General features: G+C 44.2%; 1 pseudogene across 1 annotated transcript; it reads right to left on the reverse strand.

Moving 5' to 3' along the window:
• Positions 1 to 343: 343 nt before the first annotated feature.
• On the reverse strand, positions 344 to 1,059 carry LOC308534347 (cleavage and polyadenylation specificity factor subunit 4-like; annotated as a pseudogene). The gene has a single exon. The product of its transcript is annotated as a cleavage and polyadenylation specificity factor subunit 4-like (transcript).
• Positions 1,060 to 8,914: the final 7,855 nt, after the last annotated feature.

Consider the following 8,914-nt stretch of genomic DNA (forward strand, 5'->3'; position numbering starts at 1 on the left):
ACAGAACTGCTTGCATAAGCTCTTCCCCACAACTTCCTCCTCTCCAAAGAGCAGTGCTCAGGAAGTCCCAGACAGATGTTGATGCCTAGACACACATGATGCTGATTTGAGGGACAGAACTGGAGCACATGTTCCCTTTTTAAAAGAGACTACAGCAAAATGGTAGGGAAACTGACAGATGTTGCCCCTCAGACTGATAAACGCCAGTGTGCTTGCCTACCAGCTCCAGCCAGAGTTGCGCTAACACTGGCATTGAGCAGTTGAATGCACAATCCCAAGGATGGCCCAGAGTGGTCCCCGCAATGGGGCCCTTTGGGCTGCTCTGAGCTGTCTCCAGCTGCTGTCACTGTCCACTGAGAAAGGCCAAGTGCCCTTTGGTGCATCTGCTGGCGTAGTGTCCTTTTTCACCACATTTGTCACAGGTGACCTGCTCCAATGGGCGGGGTCCCCAGTAGCCTGCCCTCCTGTTTTGACTCCGCATGACCCCGATGACCTGCGGGGCTCTCTGCTGACTGGGAGAAGAGTTCTGGCTCCTAAACTGGAGCAAGGAGGACGACCTTTGTAATGGCGGATTGTTACTTTGCTTTGACGGAGGCTGCGTCTGCTGGGGCAGTGGAGGCTGCTCGGTGGTTCCCATTGGCAGTTCAAATCGAGGGTGCATGAATTTACACGAGGGCCCCTCCGGGCAGAATCCCACGAGGTAATTCACACAGGTGACTCTCCGCGTGTGCCGGTGCCTACACAGGGGACCAAACTTTGAGTAGAAGTAGCACTCAGGCATCTTGGTCATGTCCTACGCATGGAGGAACTCGCACTCGTCCCTCACTTCTTGCACAGCCCCCGCAGCCAGTCTTTGCACACCACTGTCTTCTCACCACTAATGTGGCCGAACAGGCACATGCCCCCTTAGCCACAGGCAGCTTTCAAAAAGAATTTACAGACAGCAGACAGAGCCTTGTCCATGCCGGGGAAGGGCAGCGGCTGCGCCCCGAGCTGCTGCTCCACCGCGATCTCCAAGTCGAACTTGACCTGGTCCACGCTGGCGATGATTTCCTGCATGGCGTGGTGGCGGCCCCACCAGCCGGTCCCTCTCCTACCTCGCCGCACTCACACTTCTACCCACCACCAGCCAGCGCACAGGGTCCCCCTTCGCGTCGCCTCACCTCGCCTAACCTCTGAAGTTTGTTTTCCCCTCTCAGCATTGGCAACCCCGGACTTCCACAGGGCCGCCCCCAATACGTCCCACTCAGGGATCAGTCACAGAGATACATAACAATCCTGCATAGCAGTTCTCAGGTTTGCAGATAATGTGCTCCACATCCCAGCACCAAGCGCAAGGGGAGACAATTTGGGGGAGTCTACGTGACAGCAGGGCTCTGTGGCTCCATTTCTTAGTTTGGATCACCAACTGCCTGCTGATAAATTCCTTCCGACAACCTCAGAAGAACCTCTGCGCTTCATCCTTGCCCAAGCCTCTCAGCATCTACAGTTTGCAGCACTCACTCCATGAGGAGTGCCCTCCCGAGATTCTCTGCACCTCACAGCCAAGGGAGCGCCAGCTACAGCCAGCTCCTCCCCTCTCTGGGCCAAGCTGCGCAGCTGCATCCATGGCCCTCCTAGCTCTCCTCCCTTCTTGCCTCCCCTGATTGCTCCCATTTGCTCACCTTTGGAGGCTTCAATGCATGGATCTCTCAGACATGCCTGTGTTGTGAGCAAGGAGCCCTTTGTTGAGTGATAGCTGATCAACTTGTTGAAATTTCATGGGGAGAAACAAAGGGGATCTCTCACACCACTATTCCTCTGACATCCTGGTGTGTCATTTAAAGTTGTTATTTCCTTATTGATTTTTTTTGTCTGGAAGATCGATCCATTGTCAAGACGGCTGCTTCAGCTGGTCTGGCTCAGTGGATAGAGCGCCGGCCTGCAGACTGAAGAGTCCCAGGTTCCATAATGGTCAAAGACATTTGCCTGGGTTGCAGGTTCAGTCCCTAGTAGGGGGTGTGCAGGAGGAAGCCGATCAGTGATTCTCTCTCATCGTTGATGTTTCTATCTCTCTCTCCCTCTCCCTTCCTCTCTGAAATCAATATAGATAGAGATAGAGATAGAGATAGAGATATAATTTTTTTAAGGGGGCTATGAAAAGGTTCTTGCCAGGTTTAGGCTGCAAAGTCAACCAAGTGTCCATGAGCTCTGGTTGTTAGATTTCTAACATATGAGTTGGGGGGTACACAAACATTTAATCAGTAGGCCGGCTGAGGCAGTATGACAAAACACAGTATGACCTGCTATGTAGTATCTGCTGACTGCAGGAGAGCCCCTTCTTCCTGCAGTGTTTCTCCGGGGCCCTCTACTATAAAAAGCTTAACATTGTGCTGACTTTAAAGGAGAAATAATGAGGAATTCCATCCATTTTCACTGAGCACATAACGATGAATTTAGAACTTATAGCAATAAATTTGAGGGCAATAAAGTAACTAACAGCACAACACTCAATGAGGAACATGATATTCATACATAGAATATTAACCTATTTTAAAATGAATTTCCTGAGATTATAGGAACTGACTATTTGAAAAAAAGAAGACAAAATTTTCTGGATATACGTTTACTTTCCAAATAAATTAAAATTGCTTAAAAAACAAACCAGAATCACAGACATTCCAGAAAACTGGGATCTTAAGCCAGCCAAAGGAATGACATTTCAATTTTTCAATTTTATTTTTTTATTATTTTGTTAGCTTTTTTTTTCTTTTTTCTTTTTCCCTTTTTTTGTTGTTTGTTCCCTTTTTCTTTCTTCTTTCTTTGTTCTACTTTGTTTTTTTTGTTTGTTTGTTCCTTTATTTCCTACTTCTGTTCACATTACTTTTTCAACCACATTAGCAACAGACACGTGAGGTGCACGCTCTTGTCCAGGGAGCGTCAGCCCCATTAGCAGCCTACCTCGAGCCTAAGAGCAGCAGCCTCACATGGCCTGCCCCTGTCCAAGGAGCAGCAGCTGTGTGAGCAGCCTGCTTCCCCATCCGAAGAGCAGCAACCACCCGAGCAGTCCAACCTGTCCGAGAAGCAGCAGTCGCAAGAGCAGTCTTCCTACCTCTGAGGAGAGGCAGGCCTGCAGAGCCTGCCCCCATCCGAGGAGCAGCAGCTATGCACAGCCTGCACCCTGCACTAGTCCAAGGAGCAGCAGCTGCACAAGCATCTTGCCCTCGCCCAAGCAGCAGCAGCCACATGAGCAGCCTGCCCAATCCGAGGAGCAGCAGTTGTGTGAGCAGCCTGCCCCCATCCAAGGATCAGCAGTTCTGCCAGCGTCCCAGCCCCATTCGAGGAGCAGCAGCACCCACCCCGGTCTGAGGAGCAGCAACCACACGAGCAGACTGCTCACATCCGAGGAGTGGCAGCTCTACGCAGCACGCACCGGTCTGAGGAGCAGAGCCACAACAGCCTGCACCTGTCCGACAAACAGCAGCCGGTCCTAGGAGCAGTAGCCCCACAAGAAGCCCACCACATCAGAGGAACAATAGCAGCGTGCAGCCAGCCCCCATTCAAGGATCAGCAGCCACGTGAGCACTCCGCCCCACTTCAAGGAGTAGCAACTGCATGTGTAGCCTGCCACATCCAAGGAACAGCAGCCTCGTGATCAGCACATCCTCTGTCTTAGGAACAGCACCTGTGTGTGAAGCCTCCCCCCACCAGCCAGAGGAGCCACCACAGCAGTGTACAGCACCCACCACAGGAGCTCCTGCCAACTGAGGAGCAGCTGCTACATCAACCGCCAGAGGAGCAACCACACCCCGAGGAGCCACTGCAACCCAAGGAGCAGCACCTGGATGACTCAACATCTAGATATGTCAGTGAGATCAAACATGGGTAGACAAAGAAACCCCCAAAGGAAAGAAAAGGAGGGCTCGCCAGAAAAGCAGCTAAGTGAAACCGAGGCATGCAGCATGACAGAAAAAGAATTCAGATTAAGGGTCCTAGAATGCATAAACTGGATGGAGGAAAAAATCAACAACTTATGCAAGAAGCAAGAAGAAACAGATGAAAAAATCAATAAATTATGTAAGAACCAAGAAGAAATGAAGAGTGATATAGCTGCAATAAAAAACACCATTGAACGTTTCAACAGTAGACTAGGAGAAGCAGAGGACCCCATTAGCGAATTAGAAGACAGGAAAACAAAACACACCCAAACTGAACTGCAATTGAAGAAAAAAATTAAAAGACAGGAGGAGAGCCCAAGGGAGCTATGGGACAACATGAAACGAAACAACATATGAATAATAGGGGTGCCAGAACAACAGAAAGAGGAACAAGACTTAGAAAACCTAGTTGAAGAAATAATATCAGAAAACTTCCCTGAGGTGGGGAAGAAAAAAGTCACACAAGCACAGAGAGTCCCAAACAAAGTGAACCCAAAAAGACCCACACCAAGACACATCATAATTACCATGGCAAATGTTCAGGACAAAGAGAGAATCTTGAAGGCTGCAAGAGAGAGACAGAAAGTTACATACAAGGGATCTCCCATTACATTATCAAATGATTTCTCAACAGAAACACATCAGGCCAGAAAAGAATGGATGGAAATTTACAAAGTGATGCAAAGCAAAGGACTGAATCCAAGAATACGCTGTCCAGCAAGGCTATCATTCAAAATTGAAGGGGAAATAAGAAGCTTCACAGACAAAAAAAGGCTAAGGGAGTTTATCACCACCAAGCCAGCAATGCAAGAAATGATAAAGGGACTGGTGTAAAAAGAAGAAATAAAAAGCTCAGAAAGAAAACAGCCAAAAAAATTGAAATGGCTACAAACAAGTACCTTTCAATAATAACTTCTAACATAAATAGACTAATTGCCCCAATCAAAAGACATCAAGTGGCTGAATGGATAAAAAAACATGACCCATACATTTGCTGTCTACAAGAGACCCACCTCAGAAGAAGGGACTCACACAGACTGAAAGTGAAGGGATGGAAAAATATCTTTCAGGCAAATGGAAATGAAAAAAAAAAAGCTGGGGTAGCAATACTTATATCAAAAAAATAGACCTCAAAGTGAAGGCCATAACAAGAGATAAGGAAGGCCACTTCATAATACTAAAGGGATCAATACAAGAGGATATAACCCTGATAAACATATATGCACCCAATGCGGGAGCACCCAAAAAACAAAACAAAACAAAAAAAAAACTCCTGGAAGATATCAAGGGAGAGATTGACAAAAATACAATCATAGTAGGGGACGTTAATACACCCCTGACATCACAGGATAAATCCTCCAGACAAAAAATCGGCAAAGAAACAGCAATCCTAAATGATTCACTAGATCAGATGGACTTAATTGACATCTTCAGAACATTGTACCCCCAAAGCCACAGAATATACGTTCTTCTCAAGGGCTCATGGGACATATTCAAAAATAGACCACATATTGGGTCACAAGCAAAATCTCCCCAAATTCAAGAAGATTGAAATCATACCAAGCATCTTCTCAGACCACATGGGCATAATATTTGAAATAAACTTCAAGAAAAACAACCCAAAATACTCAAACACTTGGAAGCTGAATAGCATGTTATTAAATATTGATTGGGTTACCAATGAGATCAAAGAAGAAATTAAAAACATCCTGGAAACTAATGACAATGAAAACACAATCCAAAACCTATGGGACACAATGAAAGCAGTCCTGAGAGGGAAGTTTATAGCTCTACAGGCCTATCTCAAAAAACAAGAAAAAATGGTAGTAAATCATCTAACTCTAAATCTCAAAGAATTAGAAAGAGAGCAACAAGAAAAGCCCAGAGTGAGCAGAAGGAAGGAGATAATAAAGATTAGAGCAGAAATAAATGACATAGAGACCAAAAAACCAATTCAGGAAATCAATGAAATCTTTGAAAGGATAAACAAGATTGATGATCCTCTAGCCAGGCTCACCAAGGAGCAAAGAGAGAGGACCCAAATAAACAAAATCAGAAATGATAGAGGCGAAATAACAACAGACCCCACAGAAATACAAAGGATTGTTAAAAAAATACTATGGACAACTCTACTCCAACAAACTAGACAACCTGGAGCAAAGGGACAAATTCCTAGAAAAAATGAAACATTCCAAAACTCAATCAGGAAGAATCTAAAAATTTCAACAGGCCAATAACTATGGAAGAAATTGAAGCAGTCATCAAAAAGCTTCCAGCAAACAAAAGTCCAGGACCAGACGGCTTCACAGGGGAGTTTTACCAAACATTCAAGGAAGAACTAAAACCTATCCTCCTCAGACTATTACAAAAAATTCAAGAGGGAGGAACACTTCCAAGCTCATGCTATGAAGCCAGAATCACCCTAATACCAAAACCAGGTAAAGACAACACAATGAAAGAGAATTATAGGCCAATATCCCTCATGAACATAGATGCCAAAATCCTCAACAAAATCTTACCAAATCGGATCCAGCAGTACATCAGAAAGATCATACACCATGACCAAGTAGGATTTATCCCAGGGATGCAAGGATGGTACAATATCCACAAATCAATAAACGTGATACATCACATAAACAAATTGAAAGAAAAAAACCACATAGTCATATCAATTGATGCAGAAAAAGCGTTTAACAAAATTCAACACCCATTTTTGACAAAAACTCTCAGCAAGGTGGGAATAGAAGGATCATACCTCAACATAATAAAAGCCATATATGACAAACCCACAGCCAACATCATACTCAATGGACAACAACTAACACCATTTCCCCTAAGAACAGAAACAAGACAGGGATGCCCACTCTCACCACTCCTGTTCGACATAGTACTGGAAGTGTTAGCCATTGCAATTAGACAAGAAGAAGAAATAAAAGGATCCAAATTGGAAAAGAAGAACTGTCCTTATTTGCAGATGACATGATATTATACATAAAAAACCCTAAAGACTCCATCAAAAAACTATTAAATGTAATAAATGAATTCGGGAATGTAGCAGGACACAAAATTAATGGCAAGAAACTTATGGCATTTCTATACACCAGTGGTGAACATACAGAAAGAGAGAATAAAAACCAAACCCATTTACCATCACACCAAAAATATTAAGCTACCTAAGAATAAACTTAACTAAAGAGGTAAAAGACCTCTACTCAGAAAACTACAGGACGTTGAAAAAGATACAGAGGAAGACATAAACAGATGAAAGAACATACCATGTTCTTGGATTGATAGAATCAACATCATTAAAATGTCCATACTACCCAAAGCAATCTTTTAATTCAATGCACTTCCCATTAAAATACTAATGGCATATTTCACAGACCTAGAACGAACTATCTAAAAATTCATCTGGAATAAAAAAAGATCCCAAATAGCTGCAGCAATCCTGAGAAAGAACAAAGTAGGTGGGATCTCAATACCAGATATCAAGCTGTATTACAAAGCCACTGTTCTCAAAATTGCCTGGTACTGGCACAAGAACAGACATATAGATCAATGGAATAGAATAGAGAGCTCAGAAATCGACCCGAACCAATATTTTCAATTAATATTTGACAAAGGAGGCAAGAACATACAATGGAGTCAAGATAGGATATATGCACCCCTGTGTTCATAGCAGCACAATTCACCATAGCTAAGATTTGGAAACAGCCTAAGTGCCCATCAGCAGATGAGTGGATTAGAAAACTGTGGTACATCTACACAATGGAATACTATGCTGCTGAAAAAAAGGAAGAACTCTAACCATTTGCAACAGCATGGATGGAACTGGAGAGCATTATGCTAAGTGAAATAAGCCAGTCAATGAAGGAAAAATACCACATGATCTCACTCATTTATGGATAATAAAGACCATTATAAACTTATGAACAAAAATAGATACAGAGGCAGAGCTGCCTCAAACAAACGTTCAAACTACAGCGGGAAGGCTGGCGAGGGTTGGGGGGCAAGAGAGGGGGGTAAGAGATCAACCGAAGGACTTGTATGCATGCATATAAGCATAACCAATGGCCATAAGACACTGGGGGGTAGAGGAGGCCAGGGGACTGTCAAGAGCGGGGGAAAAAAAGGAGACATATGTAATACTCCTTGTAATACTTTAAGCAGTAAAACAATAAAAAAAAAAAAAAAAAAAAAAAAAACCAGAGCCGCTGTAATTTCAGGCTGAAGCATTTCCAAAAAGATTTCAGAAGAGCCTAGGAATGTAAAAGCCCGGTGAGATACATTCGCAAACTTGACGCTGCTTGACAAAGCCAAGCTGAAGAGCATCTCCCAAGGGCAGTGTGGCACCAAAAACAGTAACAGGTCACACGTTTCTGAAGGCATTGTGGCTTGCCACACATTTCACACATTTGACTAGGAGACAACAAGTCTATGAGAAAATCTGTCTTTGTCCATATGGGCTGCTATCACAAAATAACACAGAGTGGGTGGCTTATAAGCAATAGAAATTTATTTTTTGCAGATTGGAGGCTGGGAAGTCCAATATCAAGGGGTCAAAAGATTCAGGGTTTGATGAGGGCCCAGTGCCTGCATCCTAGATGGCATCTTCTGCTGTCTTCACATGGTGAAGGGAGCTCTTTTCTAACAGCACTAATTCCATTTGAGAGCTCAGACCTCAGGACTTAATAACATCTCAGGTGCCCCACCTTCTAATACCCATCACCTTGGTTATTAGATTTCTAACATATGAATCGAGGCCTACACAAACATTTAATCAGTATTGTAATCAAAACAGACATTATTAGCCCCAATGGGCACAGGAGGAAACTGAGTCAGAGGCTAGAACTCCAGTCTCCTGAGCCAGTGCACTTGCTGATGCACCTACCCGCCTCACTCAGTTCTGCTTCAAGTGCCCCTTCGTCCACGAAGCCTTCCTTGACTAACCCAAGCCAATATTCTCACTAAGCATTCTGAGAAATTTGTTGCACAGC

Source organism: Myotis nattereri (genome assembly GCF_964212035.1).
Source record: "Myotis nattereri genome assembly, chromosome: 18".
Lineage (NCBI taxonomy): Eukaryota > Metazoa > Chordata > Mammalia > Chiroptera > Vespertilionidae > Myotis > Myotis nattereri.